The 20682-nt window shown below is 35.0% G+C and overlaps 1 protein-coding gene across 1 annotated transcript in view; it reads right to left on the bottom strand.

The window, feature by feature from the left end:
• LOC138714623 (F-box/LRR-repeat protein 3-like) overlaps positions 1-11263 on the bottom strand; it is a 74136-nt gene extending 62873 nt beyond the window's left edge. Inside the window, exon 1 of the mRNA XM_069846655.1 lies at positions 11126-11263. The gene's annotated coding sequence lies outside the window, so the exon portion shown is untranslated. The remainder of the gene's footprint in view (positions 1-11125) is intronic.
• Between the last annotated feature and the right edge of the window lie 9419 nt (positions 11264-20682).

Genomic DNA, 20682 nt, shown 5'->3' with positions numbered 1-20682 from the left:
AAGAAAGATACACAAAGAAGAAAAGAAAGGAAGAAAAACAGAAAGAGAATTAAATGAAAGAAGATAAGCAAAGAAAAAAATAAAGGAACACAAACAACGATAGAATAAATATAGTCAAAGAAGAGAAACAGGAGGAAGATAGAAATAAAACGAAAGGCAGATAAACAAATAATAAAACAAAAGAAAAAAGACAGAAATAGAACGATCGAAGATAGGAAAAGAACAAAAGAAAGGAAGAAAGGCAGAAATATAACGATGAAAGAAATATAGGTAAAGAAGAAAAGAAAGGAAGAAAGATAGAAATATAACGATGGAAGAAAGCTAGGTAAAGGAGAAAAGAAAGGAAGAAAGATAGAAATATAACTGTGGAAGAAAGATAGGTAAAGAAGAAAAGAAAGGAAGGAAATTAGAAATAGAACAATGGAAGAAAGATAGGTAAAGAAGAAAAGAAAGGAAGAAAGATATAAATATAACGATGAAAGAAAGATAGATAAAGAAGAAAAGAAAGGAAGGAAGGAAGAGAGAAATACAAAAATGGAAGAAAGATAGGTAAAGAAGAAAAGAAAGGAAGAAAGATAGAAATATAACGATGGAAGAAAGATAGATAAAGAAGAAAGGAAGGAAGATATAAATACAACGATGGAAGAAAGATAGGTAAAGAAGAAAATAAATATAGAAATATAACGATCGAAGGAAGATAGATAAAGAACAAAAGAAAGGAAGAAAGATAGAAATGTAACGATGGAAGATAGATATGCATAGAAGAAAAGAAAGGAAGAAAGACATAAATATAACGATGGAAGAAAAATATGCAAAGGAAAAAAGGAAGATGAGAGGGACGGAAGAAAGAGTATCACGTTAACTGTCGTATACTGTACCTATTTTGGTCACACATGCGCTACCTGGTGCAACTACATACCCGTAATCTCGACGTTAAAGCAGGTTTCGATATGAGATCATGCTGTGTACACGAGAATGTTGCAATGCAATTAACTAACCGTGCAGTAGTCTGTTTTTCCATATTTCAGACTCGTGTCAAGGTCTCGCCGTATCTTCGGGATTATACGCACGCTGTCAAAGAAACGGTGGTTCACTGCCAGGCAGGTGCCGTGGTGCTCGCAGGTTTGCTTTAATACTGACCATGCGGTTACTGCGTCGTCTTTACATGACGGGAGTGTATTCAAATCCAGGCGAGTTCAAGTGAAATAATTTATGGTGGACAAAGTCGACTTTGGGTCGGTGAATTCCTGGACAACTTATATGAGGCACAAATAAAGTTCTTGAACCAAAAACGACAATTTAATAGCAATTTGCATTTGAAACTGTGAAAATTTCCCTTAAATTGTCGTTTTTGATTCAATAATTTATTTCTTCTCTCTCGTATAAGTTGCATCATATGCAGATTCAGCTATCTGTAAAACCGCTTTACTGATTAACTGTCACAACTATTTAACAGTTGTTTAACATTAACATTAAAAGAAATAAAATTCTCACGTTTTTACAGGTTCTCTTTAAAAATCTGGAGAAAATACAATTTTCTAAATAGTAAATCGGAACACCCTGTTCAACATCTATTCGGAGAATTTAGTGAAGAATTGTTTTGAGAACATGGGAGGGGTGATAGTAGGAGGAAGAAGAATAAAGTGCATAAATTTGCTGATGATATGGCGTTGTTATCAGAAGAGGAGACGATACTAAGGGATATGCTACTGGAGCTAAATGACAACTGTGAGTAGTATGAGATGAAGATAAATGCAAACAAGACGAAGATTATGGTCATAGGAAGAAAAATAAAGAAGGTAAACCTGCGAATACTAAATGAGGCAGTAGAGTAAGTGGACAGCTTCAAATACTTGGGGTGTACTAAAGCATTAACATGAGCTGCTGCCAGGAAGACAAAAAGAGGATAGCAATGGCAAAGGAAGCTTTTAATAGAAAAAGGAGCATCTCCTGCGGACGTCTGGGAAAAGAACTAAGAGACTGGCGAAGTGCTTTGTGTGGAGTGTGGTATTGTATGGGGCAGAAACATGGATAAAACGACGAAGTGAAGAGAGGCAAATAGAAGCATTTGAAATGTGGATAAGGAGAAGAATGGAACGTGTGAAATGGACAGACAGAATGAGAAGTGAAGCTGTGTTGGAAAGAGTAGGTGAAGAAAGAATGATGCTGAAACTGATCAGGAAGAGAAAAAGGAATTGGCTGAGTCACGAGATGAGACGAAACTGCCTACTGAAGGTGCATCACTGGAAGAAATGGTGAACGGGAGAAAAGTCCGGGGCAGAAGAAGACATCAGATGATAGACATTAAGATATATGGATCATATATGAGAAAAAGAGAAAGGCAGAAAATAGGAAAGACTGGAGAATGCTGGGTTTGCAGTGAAACACGTGGCCTTGGGCAGAACACTATGAGTGAATGAAAAATCGGCACGAATGTTTGTGCCGTAAAAACCCCCGACAGTTCCATTTAATTGAGGCGTATGATCATCCTAGGTATCAGAGCACAGTCACAAATAAACAGTTGACTGGCTAGTCATCTCTATCCGGCATCAACTAAGCTCGCAGGCCTACACCTCATCCTGATGCAATAGTTGCGACAGTTTCTACATTGGACAGACAGGCAGATCATTCCAAACTCGATACAAAGAACACATCAAAGCAATAACCAGAGGACACAATACATCTAGAACACATAACTAATGCTAACCATACATACAATAACATAAATACAGACATGGAAATCCTACACATACAACCCAAAAACCAAAAACTCAACACACTAGAACAATATGAAATATACAGACACACTAAAACACATCCTAATCAAATTCTCAACACACAGATCAATTTCAGAACACACACACTATTTGACACAACTCTTCATCACACGAATGCACCCACACAACAGGCAGCGAAGTTGAGATGGCGCCGAGATCTAGTAGGCTCTGATGATGGTGTCAAGTAACACCGAAACAGCTGTAAGCCACACATGCTTACATAATTAACACGAGTAAGATCGCCATTTAATCAATTATTTACTTAATTCACTTAGGAATATAGTAAAGTTATAATAAGCACTTTCATACGTTAAAATAAACTATACCTAGTTGACTAGTTTCAGTTTTGTGTCAGCCATCATCAGAATTAAATTAAACAATTCAAACAATGACGTCACGATTATATTCCAGACTTTTGTTTCAGAGTAACTGTCTAGAAATTTGATATAATTTTTTTTTATCTATTTCGTCTTTATTAATTTTGTTATAATGCTGTTGTATAAAAAAGTATGAAACTGTGTATAATGTTATACCGTTATTGCAGTCGTCAAAATTAGAACCGCTCCTCTCGGGAAAAATAATATGACATCATAACTGCCTCCCTTCTGATGAAAGCCATGCATGTTAAGGATTTTTATCGACCTTAAAAATCAATTGCACCAGTTCAAGTTTGATGACAAAAATAGCACTCACTGGATCGAGGACGACCACATAAAGATGTTCGTGTTCTGATTTTGTTTCAGTCACAATCTTTTAAACCACATGATACAACGAGTAAAGCCCATTCACAATGAAAATTAAACATAACGTAAGCGTTAACTTAAGAATATAAACGTTACGGTAAAATCAAGAAGTCATACCATCATTCACGATGGGAACATAAACATAACAGCAAACATATTTGGTAACCATGGAAACATAACAACGACGCCATTTCCTCATATTCTGTCGTATACTTCAGCGCTCCACGATTGTGTTCTGTTTGCAAATCACGTAAGCCTAAGCATGAAAGCTTGGAGTTTGCAAACTTTCATATTAACGTCTTACGGTAATGTTTATGTCAATGCTTATATGAATCATTGTGAATGATCCCATTTGGTAGCCTGGGCGCAAACTTCTGTGTTTATGTTACGGATATGTTTAATTTTCATTGTGAATGGGCCCTTACTGCCACAAGAAACCTATTCATATAAAAGCAACGGAGAAATAACTTAATCAAGGGCAATGTTTAGAAATTAGCAGGACTCGAAATGGATATTTTCACGAATCGGAACGCTCTATTATTTTCGTGAACACAGTGCTGTTGATGGCGACAACGACGGAATTAATGACCAATGAGATGACGCCGAGTATTACCATGAAGTATTTATATAGGTATACATCAACCAATATACAAATTTCGGACACAAGTCTTCGGAAATGTTCATCCTTTTTACCACATATACACAGCACAGACGGTAACTACGAACAGTAGTCACTTCATTCGCCAAAACAAATGAAGGGTTCAGAGCCACAGTGGGCCAAGCGCCATTCATTAAAAACGGAGAAAGCAAGGGTTAAGGTTAAGTGAATACCATAGTTAATTAAATACATATCATTTAGTTTGAATGTGTATACTTTATATTACTTGCTATATGTTTCCATTGAATTATGCTAATAACTTAATTTTAACCCTTGTTTCCTACGGTTTTAGTAAATGGCGCTTGGCCCACTATGGTTCTGAACCCTTCAAATATGCATTGAATAAAATGTACACATCTTATTGCATTGTGTATTGTAATTTTATTGTGTATTGTTTATATTATGTATACCACTGCCACCGGGTGCTTGCCCACTTGCAGTGTAAATAAATACATACATCTTTAATAATTTACTTAGACGCATATATTATTACTAGTGAAAGAAAATGACTTCCGTCCCTGTACTAATGATTGGTGCCGTTGTTTCGCAAAATCTTGAAATGGATGCTCAGGTCGCAGTTTAAACAATTAACCCTCCTGCCTACCAAGGGGGGGGGGTAATTAGTATTTGAATTGAATTGAACTGAATTGAATTGAATTGAAGAAGAGAAGTGGGAAGAGAAATTTAAAAGGTACGCAAAACGCATCCTTGCAAGGGGTTCGGGGCAGAAAGAAATTAAATACGTGAGCTCCAAGTCTGTTGGCCACTTGTCTCACTCCGGGTTACGCTGCTCCACTCTAGGAACTCTAGAAAATTTTGAAGGGGAAAAACCGAAAATGGACGTAACCTCTTAGGTACCACATACGCGAGGGGGACGGAAATGTGATCAAGGTGATCACGGGACGGGACGAGGAAGAAATGGCTGGTGGAAATATGCACATTGAAAGGAACTGTGTCATTTCGCAGTGCGATAATAGTATTATCCCACTGATGATTTTTCAATATTACTTTCATTTTTCTCGATATTTATTTTTTAACGTTTTAAAATAAGAATAACATAAATAATTATTCTACTTTAAGAAGTAATTCACATTATTCATGTGGGGTGATCTTGTTACACCCCTTTGTAATCAATGTCATGAAAATTCCACTATATGAAATTCAATTGGTAGCTTAATTTTCTACAGTTTTTAGTTTATCTGCTTCCAAATTATTTTATTCTGTGTTATTTGTATAGTTATTATTTTATTTATTTTAATGTTTATTTTACGACGCTTTATCAACTGCTATGGTTATCTAGCGTCTGAGTGCGATGAAGGTCATAATGTCAGCGAAATTAGCCCAGGGTCCAGCGCCGAAAGTTACCCAGCATTTGCTCTTAATGGGTTGAGGGAAAACCCCGGAAAAAAACAAACAGGTAACTTGTCCTAATCAGAATTAGAACACGGGCCAGTTCGTTTCACGGTCAGCCATGCTAACCGTTACTCCACAGCGGTGTACTTATCATTATTCATATTGTTATTTATATTATGATGAGTATCTGACCTGTGGTTCTAATTTTTTTTTTAATTTCACTTTCTATGTTATGTATTATTCTAAAATATAACTATTTTTGTGTATTATGATTATTAGTCTATTATTATTATTATTATTATTATTATTATTATTATTATTATTATTATTATTACAATACCACATAAAAATATTTTCCAAATAAAATTACAGAAAATAAACTTTATTAATAAATTATAATCAACCAACAAATCTCACCACAATTTATTATATTAGCGTGTCACATTATTATTATTATTATTATTATTATTATTATTATTATTATTATTATTATGAACAATGTATCCAAGTATTGTGGGTCCCCATATCACCATGGCATGGCGCGTCCTCAAGTTGCGGATAGAAGAGACGGCCTCCAGATATGGGCGAAGGGCTAACAACCCATCACCGTAAAATACAAATCCATACAATAAGCCTCGGAATATGGGACTGATTGTCTGGCACGACCACAGCAAACGAATAAGGTTTTGTTAGAAATAATAAAATTATTAGTGGAGCCTTTCATTGTAGTATGAGTGGTGTTGGAATATTTGAATTTTAACAAGAACTAAAAATTTGTTTTCTTAGATTTATATTTTTATTTATTTATTTTTAGAATTGAAGACATTATTACAAACACAGCCCTAGTCACTTTTAATGAAATTGAGTTAAAGACACATTTGTTACTACTTCAAATGTTTATAGAATCCAAAAATGACACATGTCAGGTGCAATAACCACAAGAATAAACACCAGTTGTACGGAAACAGCTGACATGTGTTGTTCTATTTATTTTTATTGTTCTCTTGAAAAATAACAACTTTGACAAGGGTTGTTTTTTTTAATAATGTCTTTAATTGTAATGAATTTTTTAATTAGTTTATTTTATTATAAACAAATGTCCCGCGCCGTGACGTCGTGGTCTAAGGCATACTGCCTACGACTCGTGTTACGGAATTGGCGCTGGTTCGAGTCCTCATGGGGGAAGAAATTTTCTCATGAAATTTCGGCCAGTGTATAGGACCGGTGCCCACCCAGCATCGTGATCCACTTAGGGAGCTACGATAGGTAGCGAAATCCGGTTTCGCAAACCAGCTATAACGGCTGGAAGGATCATCGTGCTAACCACACGATACCTCGATTCTGGTTGGATGATCGTTCACCTCTGCTTCGGCATGTGGACGTGAGGCCAGCAGCCGGCTGGTCGGTCTTGGCCCTTCATGGGCTGTAGCGCTACGGATAAACAAATGTCTTGGAGATTTTCACGGTTGTTCTATTTGTCCTACAGATGGTATTCAAATGATTACATTTCAACAAATAACTGAAATTATTTTCAATTTATGTTATAGTACTGTGACTTTCATTGTTTGTAAATTTGTTTTCCATCATGTCACAACCTTATAGCGTTGAGGAGTTTGCTTTGAAATTTAAAGGGAGTCAAGTTTAACTTTACATTATATTTTCTCATAGTGTCACCAATAACATATCTGAAGTTCATTAATTTTGGTAATACGTTTTCAACAAAATGGAAGAGAACTTTTGAATCACTCTATATTTTTAAAATGAGGAAAATTATTTTGTGCGAGATCGTGCGTATTTGCTTGGTTTCCGCACAAAACCAATCCGCGGAAAGTCTAAAATTCCACATTCAGTATTCCCAGCCTAACACACATAACAATTTCCCTTTTCTTACCGCTTAAGTGACATATTGATTTTACTGCTTTAGGCTTTTAACATATTATTTTTAGAGACGTTCAATATAGTAATAATTATAAATTGGAAACTTACCACTGCAATTTCACCTACATTTCACTGTTAACTATTGTTTTTAAATATTTGCAAAAATTAAGTAAACTCTACAACTCCACTAAATTTACTGCATTCGTGATGCAAGTAACATTAAGGAAGCCGTGAAAAAATCAACAAGATTCCAGACTCATCATAGACTGGGGGAAAAAAAAGACAGACGTATATCACGGCCTGCTGGAGTATAGTAAAGACAGAAAACATTTTAAAGCAACAATGTTGAAGATAGATATTTTTGTTTTGCAAATTGCCGTCATTGAACAGAAACCAAGATGGAGATTTCATTGCAACTAACTAGAAATTCCTCTTTCAGGTATGTAATAAACGATCTTCGCACAAAATACTGTACGATACACGAGCGGTATGTTTTCTTTCAATTCTCGGAAACTAAAAAAGCTCAACTACGTTTCGCTTTTTCAAACTTTTCCTCGAACATGAAAACTTCAACATACCGCTCTTGTAACGCATATTACTATTACATTTTCTGAGATCTATAGTCAACCTTAATAGCAGAACAGTTAAAGAAATTCGACTCGCTGCCTAGCAGTGGCTTAGGCCTATGACATCTGATCATTAGCTTGATTTGGAGTGATAAAGTGTTACTGACTCCCGGTACTTCTATTTTCATTATCGTCGCTCGGCCTGGTTGGTGCAGTTGGTATAGCGCTGGTCTTCTATGCCCGAGATTGCGAGTTCGATCCCGGGCCAGGTCGATGGCATTTAAGTGTGCTTAAAATGCGACAGGCTCATGTCAGTAGATTTACTGGCATGTAAAAGAACTCCTGCGGGACAAAATTCCGGCACACCGGCGACGCTGATATAACCTCGGCAGTTGCGAGCGTCGTTAAAAAAACGTAAAAAAAAATCAAAGGCAGGCCGCAAGAGTATTACAAATTACCGACAGCTTATACAAATAAATAATGCAATCAAGCAGTACCTACAGTGTCGACAGTGTCGTCAGTATTTCTGACAATTTAATTCAGACATCTGAAAAAGTACGTCTTGAAATCTATACTAATAATAAATCTGTAGCCGGAATTTTTCTGGTAATTTTCGATTTTCCAAAAATAATTTGTTCTAACATATATAATTAACCACTCTGAAACCGAAAATCGCATTTTTGAAATTTTTGTTTGTATGTCTGTCTGGATGTTTGTTACCTTTTCACGCGATAATGGCTGAAACGATTTGTATGAAAATTGGAATATAAATTAAGTTCCCTCTAACTTCGATTTTAAGCTACATGACATTCAAAATACGTTATTTAAAAGGGGGGTTATAAGGGGGCCTGAATTAAATAAATCGAAATATTTCTCTTAGTATTGATTTTTGTAAAATATATTGCATAACAAAAGTTCCTTTAAAAATTATTTCCGATAAGTTTTACTCTTTGCAAAATTTTTATAGGACTGATATTTAATGAGATAAATGAGTTTAAAATTAAAATACAATGCCATCTAAGGCGGTGTAATGAAATGAAAACAAATGACTACGTCTATAAGGGGCCTTGGACAACAACAATCGAAAGCTATGAAACATAGCCTAGAGAATGTTTCTGTGTTTGTATGAAGTAATATCGAAAGCTAAATTAACCGATTTGTATAAGTAATTATTATTTCACCATTGGAAAGTGTAGTTTCTCTAGATGCACATAATGCTATAATGTTATTACAGTAACTTCTGAGTGCTCTTTGGATCAAAATGATGGCATTTTAATTATTTAAATACAATTTAAATTAAGTAACATATTAAACGATTTATCCTTCTATCAAACACGAATGTTCCCTGGATCAAACGTCCTATTTTAATTATGTAATTACTTTATATTTATTTCTAACAGGTGCAGCGGAGCGCATGGGTACGGCTAGTATCATATAAACCTATAATTAATACAAATTTAGAAGGAGCCAGAACGGACAATAGCCATTTCTTACGAGACGGAACGGAAAAATTCCTGAAATTCCAGTCCATCTCAAGCCGTGGAAATAGTAAGCTTTGATAATAAATTATAAAACAAGAGAACGTTAAGCTTAGACTTACTTACTTACTTACTTACAAATGGCTTTTAAGGAACCCGAAGGTTCATTGCCGCCCTCACATAAGCCCGTCATCGGTCCCTATCCTGTGCAAGATTAATCCAGTCTCTATCATCATATCCCACCTCCCTCAAATCCATTTTAATATTATCCTCCCATCTACGTCTCGGCCTCCCTAAAGGTCTTTTTCCCTCTGGTCTCCCAACTAACACTCTATATGTATTTCTGGATTCGCCCATACGCGCTACATGCCCTGCCCATCTCAAACGTCTGGATTTAATGTTCCTAATTATGTCAGGTGAAGAATACAATGTGTGCAGTTCTGCGTTGTGTAACTTTCTCCATTCTCCTGTAACTTCACCCCGCTTAGCCCCAAATATTTTCCTAAGCACCTTATTCTCAAACACCCTTAACCTATGTTCCTCTCTCAGAGTGAGAGTCCAAGTTTCACAACCATACAGAAGAACCGGTAATATAACTGTTTTATAAATTCTAACTTTTAGATTTTTGGACAGCAGACTGGATGATAAGAGCTTCTCAACTGAATAGTAACACGCATTTCCCATATTTATTCCGCGTTTAATTTCCTCCCGAGTGTCATTTATATTTGTTACTGTTGCTCCAAGATATTTGAATTTTTCCACCTCTTCGAAGGATAAATCTCCAATTTTTATATTTCCATTTCGTACAATATTCTGGTCACGAGACATAATCATATACTTTGTCTTAGCAACCATAAATGGTGTTCTCTTGTTTTACAAATTTTATTGTCAAGCATGCTAATTTCTAAATATTGAATAAGTACCGAGAAAAACACACGGTATATTACGTAAATTGTTCCTTTTAATAATAAGATCATATAAAATAACATTTAATTATATTTAAAAATCTGAAAAAGAAAAGCAATAAACGAAAAAACAAAATAAATATAACGTCCTTTCTCCTCAATGCTCCAAATTTAGAAATCGTTGTCTTGTAACAAATTTTAAGCGCCAAAATGCTGATTTATGTGCCATGTGATAGCCTTATGAGAGAAATGCACTAGCTCTGCTCAGTACGCCGCACGATTGTCGATAATGCTAGTTGACATTCGCACGATTCTGTTTCTGCCTTGTGCGCGTGCGTGGATTGATTCCTAATGCCACAGGTCTGCCGTACAATACTAGACAGCACGTGAACGACTTTCACGTGGAGCGCTACTTGACGTGCACTGGCAAGATTGGGGATGGCCTGCATTCGTCAGTATTGCTGCTGTGAATTTTTTCAAGATGTACTAGATGGAATTAATTCATATTAATGTATAAATAAAGTCCTCTGCTCTGACAATATGTTATATATAAATTTCATTTTAAATTATATGCGAATTCTTAGTAAATAATAATATTTCAGTGCAGTCGGTCATTTAATTGATTTAGTAGTCTTCCACTAACATAGACGGAGAAATTATAAGTGTGACAAATGACACAACGACCCTAAATATAATCCCAATTCTGATTTCGATACATTAAGATATTTTTAGAATGTACATTAAACTAAAAATATATGTTTTCTTACCGTAGGTTGCAATGACAATCTCACAAATTTGTAATGCCCGTAGCTGTCAACACAAAACTGTAAATATTCGATCGTATACACCACAATAATAAACTGCTGTAGCACTGGCGTTATAAATTAAGGAATTTTGTTTTTAATAGCTGTCAAGACACACCCGCACCAACGAAATCGGAAGAACGCATCCAACACCGACACAAACGAACGATTATCTGCGTCAGAAAAGAAAGACCGCCATCTTATGGAAGAAGTGATAACTATAGTTGAAGCTACATCTCTGCCATCTGTGACAATTTCTAGAACTAGTGGTAAAAATGTTGGCGTCGGAGGTTCTTTAAGAAATTGCTCATGGTCGAGTGGTTAAACCTCTCTGCATTTCACCGTGGAGATTCGAGTTCGAGTCCCGTCTTCGTCAAGGTGGAATTTGTGGCGGATGCTCAGAGGTTTTTCCCGTGGTTCCTCTGTTTCTCATTTTCATTATCACCATTCCACAGTTACTATTCATTCTGCAAAGTCCCGAGCAAGCCTCCAGAAAATGTTAAAAGAGTTCTGCTGAGACACATAGAATACATCTCACAGTTTCGGAAATTATACTACAGTCTGTTGTGTTTATTTCAATGTCCTATTTTTATTTCGGTTTACAAAGGGCGATTATGAGTTTATGACAAAAAATGTAATAAAATTAATGAAGGGAATACAATATTTTCTCTTCATATGAAGCAGTATTCTGAAATTAATCCAAGCTCACAACAAATTTTTCACTATGGTTCACTCAAAGAATATCATACATGCCTATTTTATAACTTTAATATTGCAGAACTCACGATTACAACTCAAACGAGTGGTTCCACAGGTCTGTAGCTGCTCTGGATGCCGAGATATGACTGAAAGAGAACATATGGCATGGTCAATTTTATACACAACTTTGGCTCTCTCATGCCCGTAACGAAGGGAGGTGGTGTCATTGGGCGTGGTCACACAAGTTACATTGGTTCATGACCTAACTACTAATAATATTAGCATTCGGCTGTGGCTCGTAGTGTTGTTACAAAGTATTAATGAAATGCTGTCATTTTTTGTTTTATCACAGATCCCAGAACAGGTGCCCATACTCGGCACCGGGAAAGTCATATTCCGCGTCAAAAAATGGCCCCTACACAATTTTGTTTAATAGAAATAATAATAATAATAATAATAATAATAATAATAATAATAATAATAAAATATGTTCGAATGTTAACAAATATATTTAATGAGATTGCCTCCGTGGTCTGTTGGTCAGCATGCTGGCTTCCAGATCTGGAAGGTTCGATTCCTGGGGTCGGCTCTCAGTGAATTTTTCTTGAAGAAGAAAAATTGCTTGGGTGTCTAGAGTCTGGAAATTTGTATGAATGTGAGTGTGATTGTGAGTGTGCTGGGATAATATTAATTAGCCAATCTTCAAAAATATAAAATCAATATCATGACTGTTGGTGGGCAGAAACCCGAACACAAGTTTCAGCATCACATTGTTGACAAGTAACTCCATCAGTTAGGATAACCATAAAGTACTAATAGATGCTATAGAATTAACAACGAAAAAAAAAAAAAAATATATGAATTATCCTGTGAGTTTGTGAGAGTGAATTTTTTTAGTGTGTGACATGAACTTAAGAATGTCGTCCTCATTGGTTACTGTTGAGAATGTCATTCACTGTGTTTGCCTAACTATTAACCCAACTATCACAGTGTCAGGTCCTTTCAAGGGCAACAGAATTTTAAAGGATCATGAAAAACTTTAGTGTCGCTTCAAATGAAAGTAAAACCAGAAGTACCATGTCTCATATTTACAGCATTTATGACTCAGGCATAATTCATAATGTGGAATTTCTCATACATATTCACGTCATCCGGATAGACAAGCAGCTGATGAAAATTTCAGTACAAACAGTTAATACTTTTTAAATATTTCCACCACTTTTGGTACCTACCAATTTTTGTAAGTCAAACAGAATTAGAAATTATTACAATATACAAATACCTACTTTGTGTGAATTTGTATAGAATTATCTGCTTATACTATATAACATTTCATTTTCTTATTTTAGAACACAGTAAATGATTTAATTTATGTATGTCTTTTAAATGATGATCATCAATAACAGTCTTGGATTAGGCCTCCTGGCCTGTTCCGCTTCCAGAAGAAAGTTGGTCTTTCCATCTCTTCCTTGGTCTTCCGATGTCTCGTTTTCCATGAGGTGTACAGTTCAATAGTCTCTTGGGTAACCTATTGTTGGGCATTCTTAATACATGTTCATACCAGTTGTTGCGGTAAGATTCTATAGTATTCATAATGGCGGTGATATTCAATTCTGCTCGGATGTCAGCGTTCCTTTTATGGTCGTAAAGAGTATATCCTGCAACAGGTCTTAGCAATCGCATTTCAGCAGCTTCTATTCTTCGAAGTTGTCCTTTCGTTAATGACCATGTCTCTGATCCATATAATAATGCTGGGACTGCCATAACTTTATAGAACTTCAAAATTGTTTCTGGTCGAACTTTCTTTAATAGAGTTGATTTGATTGTCCTTAACAGTTGCTGAAATTTGGCAAGTTTAATATCTACGTCCCTGGAGTTTATATAAGAAAGATTGCAGCCAAGATAGTTGAATGTGTTGACTTGTTCTATACAATTATTATTGATTGCAATAATACATGATTCTTTCCTTGGAAGGCCATGATTCTGGGTTTATTTATAGAGATTTCCAAATTATAATTTTTTGCTATCTTGTATAGTGTGTGTATTGCTCTTTGTAAGTTGTCTTCAGAATTTGCTAAGATTATCTGATCATCTGCGTAAAGTAATGTGTTAAGTGGGAAGTTGTCAATCATAAAATTTGTGAGCAATTCGTCTTCCCAATTTTTGATAATGTTATTTATATAAATATTAAATAAGGTGCTGACATTGGGCAGTCTTGCTTTACCCCTTGATTTATTGTTCTAGCTTCCTTGCTTAAAGTGTTATTTACTTTTAATTTGATTTTTGTGTTTTTGTACATATTCTTGATATAGGTACCAATCAACCTACTCTTCTAACTCTAAGCAGCGGTGTAATTGAAAATGTGAAGGAATTCTCATATTTAGGCAGTATAGTCTCCCGGAATGGTGGTACAGATAGCGATGTGAGAGTAAGAATAAAGAAGGCAAGATATGCCTTTGGGCTGCTAAAGCCTATATGGAAGAGTGCTGCCTATACAATAAATACTAAACTCAGAATTTTTAACACAAATGTCAAATCCGTGTTTTTACATGGCTGTGAAACCTTGAAAATAACTAAAACTATTATCAATCAACTACAAGTTTTTATTAATAGATGTTTGAGAAACATATTAAAAATAGAATAACTCTTCTCGGGTTCTCAGCCAGGTGAGTTGGAGATTAGCTTCCAAGCTTTCGACGGCTAGCTCTGCCATCTTCTTCAGGGACGAAGGCAAGAAGATGGCAGAGCTGGCCGTCGAAAGCTTGGAAGCTAATCTCCAACTCACCTGGCTGAGAACCCGAGAAGAGTTATTCTATATCAAACGCCGGGAAAGCCTCAAGTCATACATATTAAAAATATTCTGGCCAGTCCAGATATCCAACGAAAATCTATGGTTAAAAACTAAACAAAAACCAGTTGAAATTCGGCATAGGAAGTGGGAATGGCTGGGACATACACTTCGCCGACCTCCAGATGACCCCGCCAGGAAGGCATTGGATTGGAATCCGCAGGGCAGCAGAGGAATTGGCAGACCCAAGATAACATGGAAACGAACTGTTCTCACAGAAGCAAAAACGATGGGGAAGACATGGAGTGAGATCAAGGCGTTGGCCAGGAATAGAGTCAGATGGAGAAGCTTTCTGAGAGCCCTATGTTCCACCTAGGAATGATGGGAATATTGATTGATTGACATATTCTTGATTGTGTAAATTAAATGTTGGGGTATTCCCATTTCAACTAAAACGTCCCAAAGTTTTGTTCTGTCAACTGTATCGAATGCCTTATGGTAATCAATGAATGCCAAGTGCTTTGTTACAGTATATTAAATTCTCTATGTGTCTCAATAATTTGTGTTAGTGTGAAGACACCGTCTATGCAGGATCGATTTTGTCTCAATCCATTTTGTTCTTCTCTAATTAATGCCTCTGTGATTGTATTTAATCTGTTTGTAATTATTTTTGCATATATTTTGTATCCTGAATTTTAAATGATAGTTCACCCAAATAAACTACTACAACTATGTATAACGAAAAAGGATGTCATGCACCAGTTTTTCAAACTATGGCCTGCACGATGGATATGTCTTGTATAATAAAGACTGGGGTTAATTCAAAACACAATAAATGCATTTTCGAAGTATTGTATTCATTAGTTTATACAATTATATATACAGTATAAGTGAAATGTACATTTGTTCTAAAAGTACTTATGGCACTAAAGCATACAGAATAAAAAACTATAAAGCGTAATAAGTAATATACTACATTATGTCATGGAAGTTTTAAGAGCTGTCAGTTGAAAATTTAGATAGAAAATAGCAACTTTGGTTCTACAATACAATATCTAAACTATACTAATTCTACACTGTAATAACCATACAGCCAAGATCTAGATGCATGTCATCTACATTTCTACAGACTACAGACTTACATTAATTTAGTCTAATCACAGTCATAAACTTCTGATAAAATTCTATATGCGTCTGTTTCTTATGCTTAACATACTTCATGAACTTTACGTAACAAAATCAAAGCCACCTTGATCAAATTCAGCACATAAAGCAAGGATAATAGTCTTGTTGAGCTTCACGTTTTTACTCCATACATCGATTCTACTTGCAAAATGACAAATTTGATACAATGCTCAAAAGTAAAAAATTTATAAAACTAACTTTGTTAAAACTAACATAATTTCCTTACTGAAAATTTCCAAAAAAAAAAAGTTACTATGGAGTATTTAAACAGCCAATACAAATTTTTAAATGCACATGCATTCTATTTTATTACCTTAAAGTGACAAACAAGATTTGCTGATTTGTAGGTACTGGTACAAAAAGTGAAATGAATGATAATGAACACTTTTCGTAAAACAAGTTACAAAATTTATTTCTTTAAATTCCCTTCTATCTGTACGCATAAAAGTCTCCCTTTCTTCACCATTACACTCTATTTCTTTGTACTCCTTATATCCAACAATTGACTAAAATCACATAATGGCAAGACACTGATCATACAATATATTACAGAAAATAAATTTAAATATATTTTTATCTAAATAAACGTATTTAAATTTGAATAATAACAGGAATGTAAATCCTCTTCACTTTTAAAATTATTTCAATTCTCTTTAAGGGCATGCAGTACTGAGTTCTAGTGAAACATTTAAATTTTTACCATTTTTTAATTTTCCCACAAAAAAAATCATTTGCTCTACGAGGAATATTTGTAAAAAGTTTCATTTCATTAGTCGAATTGTAACTGACATACTTATTAATTCTTTTAAAGGGCTGTTAAGCTAAGCTGACAGTTAGGCAGTTATCCGGATATGAATTTTTTTTACATTTTTCAATCTAGAAAATCAGATTTCTCAAAAATTTAGTAAAATAATGCAAAGACATTTTTATCACACATTTTAAACACTGAGTTCTCTGTATCCTATCGAATAAACTGTATATATATTTTTATGTCACAATTTTTTAATCCAAATAAGAAAACAATTCCATTACTCAATTATTCAGCTACATGTTAAATCATGACACCAGGAAAAATCTTTATTCAGTTATTTGTAAACCGATTTTTTCTAAGATGTATATTTTTCTTCGGGATATGTATGGTAAGACTTTCCTGTGTTAAATTTCAACGTACCTTGTTTACATGTTTCGACCTATTTATGGGTCATCTTCAGAACTGGTCGTGGTTGGTCTTGGCGCCACTTATTCTGTTTCCTGTGAGGGTGTGTTCCTGTGGTATAATGTAGAGTCAAAGAGTGTGTGTGTTTTGAAGTTGAGTTGTGTGTTGAGAATTTCGTTGGGGTGTGTTTTCGTGTGTCTGTATATTTCATATTGTTCTAGTGTGTTTAGTTTCTGGCTTTTTGGTTGGATGTGTAGTATTTCCATGTCTGTGTTGATGTCTCTGTGGGTGTGGTTAGCATGTGTTCTGCATATGTGTAGGTGTTTTGTAATTTTGTTATGGTTGTGATGTGTTCTTTGTAAAGTGTTTGAAACGATCTGCCTGTCTGTCCTATGTAGAAGTTGTTGCAGGTGTTACATTTGAGTTTGTATACGCCTGTGTGGTTGTATTTGTTTGTCTGTGTTGTTTGTGTGTTGAGATGTTTTTGTAGAGTGTTATTTGTTCTGTATGCGATGTTGTAATTTAATTTCTTGAATGAGGTTGCAATTTTGTGTGTGTTTTTGTTTTCGTATGTTAGTGTGATGTATTTTTTGTGTTCTTGTGTTTGTGTTGTATTCTTATGTTTTTTGTGATTATGTTTTGTCTTACGTATTATGTTGTCTATTATGTTAGGGTTGTATCCGTTTTCTTGTGTTATGTATTTGATTGTGTTTAGCTCTTCATTGTAATCTTGTTGGTTCATTGGTATGTTGAGTAGTCTGTGTATCATTGTCTGTGTACCAAGTCTTACCATACATATTCCGAAGTGATACAGTGTTAAAAGTTGTATAATCAAGATGTATATTTTTCTATTTAATTTTTTATGAACCAAATTTACGAACAAAAAAATCTGAAAATTTCAACATCATCTAATCTGAATGAAAGATATTAGTGGTTAAAATTTCACTGGAGGTAAAAAATTGTGGAAGTTTTAAAATTTGATAGTGCATACCCTTAATAGTTTAAAACTAAACACTCTTTCCCTTTGAAATAAATAACCAAAATATAACATGTTTACACTATTAACATACAGTACAATCATATTAATGACAAAAAAGATGATAAGAACAATGTTTCTTCACATAAGCGTTTTGTTAAAACTTTTCTACTGTATTTGGGGACTTGATAAAAATTTCCACATATAATATGTCCTACAAGAACCTGTGTAGTGGGTGCAGCATATTACTTTGAATTGTTTTTTTCTGGTGCACAGTCAGTTTCTAATATCTAGTTTATAAACTATGTAGGAAGTTCTCTATATGTTATCAGGACAAAGTGATGGTTATAATGTACACAACAGTTAAAGAGCAGCTTTGATACTGCATGGAATCCACATGAGTGGAATGATTTTTTTCAGAGTAAAATCTAAATTTTCAGATGGAGATCAGTGATGGCAGTGGCTGTAGGGCAGTCTCCTCCCACAGCAAATAATCTAAAACTTTAATTTTGTAATGCAATTCACTATTTTAGTTGTGACATATATTCTAAACATTTCCATGTACATCATGTAACTTGCCATGAAGGATAAAATGATGGGTCCATATTATGGATAATGAGGGCATGTTTTTTTTAGTAGGTTATTTTACGACGTTGTATCAACATCTCAGGTTATTTAGTGTCTGAATAAAATGAAGGTGATAATGCTGGTGAAATAAATCAGGGGTCCAGCACTGATAGTTACCCAGCATTTGCTGATATTGGGTTGAGAGAAAACCCCGAAAAAAACCTCAACCAGGTAACTTGCCCCGACCGGGATTCAAATCCGGGCCACCTGGTTTCACAGCCAGATGCACTAATCGTTACTCCACAGGTGTAGACGGTATGTTTTTCAAGAGATGGCTTTTTAATACACATAACAGTCACATTTGGAGTGGCACGAATCCTAAAACTGTGGAGAATCTCTACAATCAATGGAAGTTTTCTGCAAATATTTGGGTTGGATTTGTTGATAACTAGGGGGCAGATGTTGATGAAAAGTCATCTTCTTATTTTTCACATTAGGACGATGCCTTTTAACATAGAAATCCTTTCTATTTTAATATCAACGTAAAAAAGTAATTTCTTATATTTCATTTTTTGCATTTTTTAACGTTTTTGAACTAATAGGTCATTTGTATATTTTATTCGACATTTTTTGCTCGTTTTTAATACTTTGAAGAATTTTTAGATCATTTGGAATGCATTTTACTTTCTTCTTTACCGATAGGTCTGTTAAATCATTTCTAAGCAAATAGGTCAATAGTAATTACCTACTAAATAAGTGAATAACAGTGAAATTTGAGTTTTATAGTTTGGAATAGACTCTTAAGTCCATCCCTCATTCCACTGAAGGCTTCACTTCACACAACGGAAGTAATATAAAATGCTTGATAGCAGCTTAGTTTAGGTGAGGACTTTGACCGCTACTGTTCTTTTGTCGGTATGAGGGTGTCTTTAGAATTTATGTTTCGAAAGGGGGGAACTTTCATCATGTTCTGGACGGGACGTTGTGTCCTCAACATCGTTCGGAAAGGATGTCTGCTGTAATAGACAGCATTTTTAACACAACGATTGCAAGAATGCATGCTGCGCCCACAATTTGTTTTATCATTCACACTCCCTCATCTGGAAGATCTGGTAACAAAAATGAAGTGCGGAAGGAGGAGACGGAAATGAAGGCACTGACATAAACCACCCCTGATTTAAAAACATTGTAACCCTCATTAAAATCTATAGTTTCCCTTAAAATCTTAATTTTGTTGCATGATCTTTTCCTTTATCTTAGCCAAATTCCAGGAAGTTGCTCCTCTCTCCGAGATTTGCAGGGCAGTCATTGAACCAAGGTGACTAATTTTTAAGAAGTTGTGGTGCGAGTACTTTGAATAATATTTAAATGTCATTTTCTTTTAATTTTATGTCATTTTTCCATTAGTTTAAGGGCATTTTAATGATCATTTTAAGCAGATTTTTAGGTCATCAACATCCGCCCCCTATCGATAACTATCTAAAGGGGTCATATCTTATGCCTGCGTGATTGAATGAACATGTTTATGGTATTCTTCTTAGGTGGAAATGCTTCCGGAGCTACTTGAAAATGTTCCGATGAATATTCAGAGAAACATGATCTTCCAACACGATGGTGCACCCGCACATTTCAGCTTAAATTGTCGAAATTATTTAAATGTGCATTTTCCGAACCGTTGGATAGGGACAGCAGGTCCAGTTGCTTGGCCACCACGTTCCCCAGATATGACTCCAGTTGATTTTTGTGTTTGAGACCATATTAAATCAATTGTTTATGAAACACTCATCGACACAGCAGAAGAAATAGTTGCTAGAATTATTCTTGCTTTTGACGATCTTCGTAACCGACCACAGATATTTCGAAGGATTCGTCGTTCAATCATATGGTGTTATACTTTGTGTGTCAACAATGGCAGTCGCAATTTTAAACAGTTCCTACAGTTTGTTAATACCATTTTCTTAATATCTGGTATTAGATAAAGAAAAGTTACTGTGTAATCATAGAAAGTAAATAAAGTAACTTTCCAAGTTGAGATTCTTTCATTCTTTCCTTCATACCACTATCACTTGAAAACAAAGCATTTCCGGACGTTACTTTATTAAGAAAAATGTTTAATTTCAGCCCCCTATCACATCAGAAAATTAGGAATA

This window comes from Periplaneta americana, chromosome 15, assembly GCF_040183065.1.
Source record: "Periplaneta americana isolate PAMFEO1 chromosome 15, P.americana_PAMFEO1_priV1, whole genome shotgun sequence".
Classification (NCBI taxonomy): Eukaryota; Metazoa; Arthropoda; class Insecta; order Blattodea; family Blattidae; genus Periplaneta; species Periplaneta americana.
This window is presented reverse-complemented; position numbering and strand designations above follow the sequence as displayed.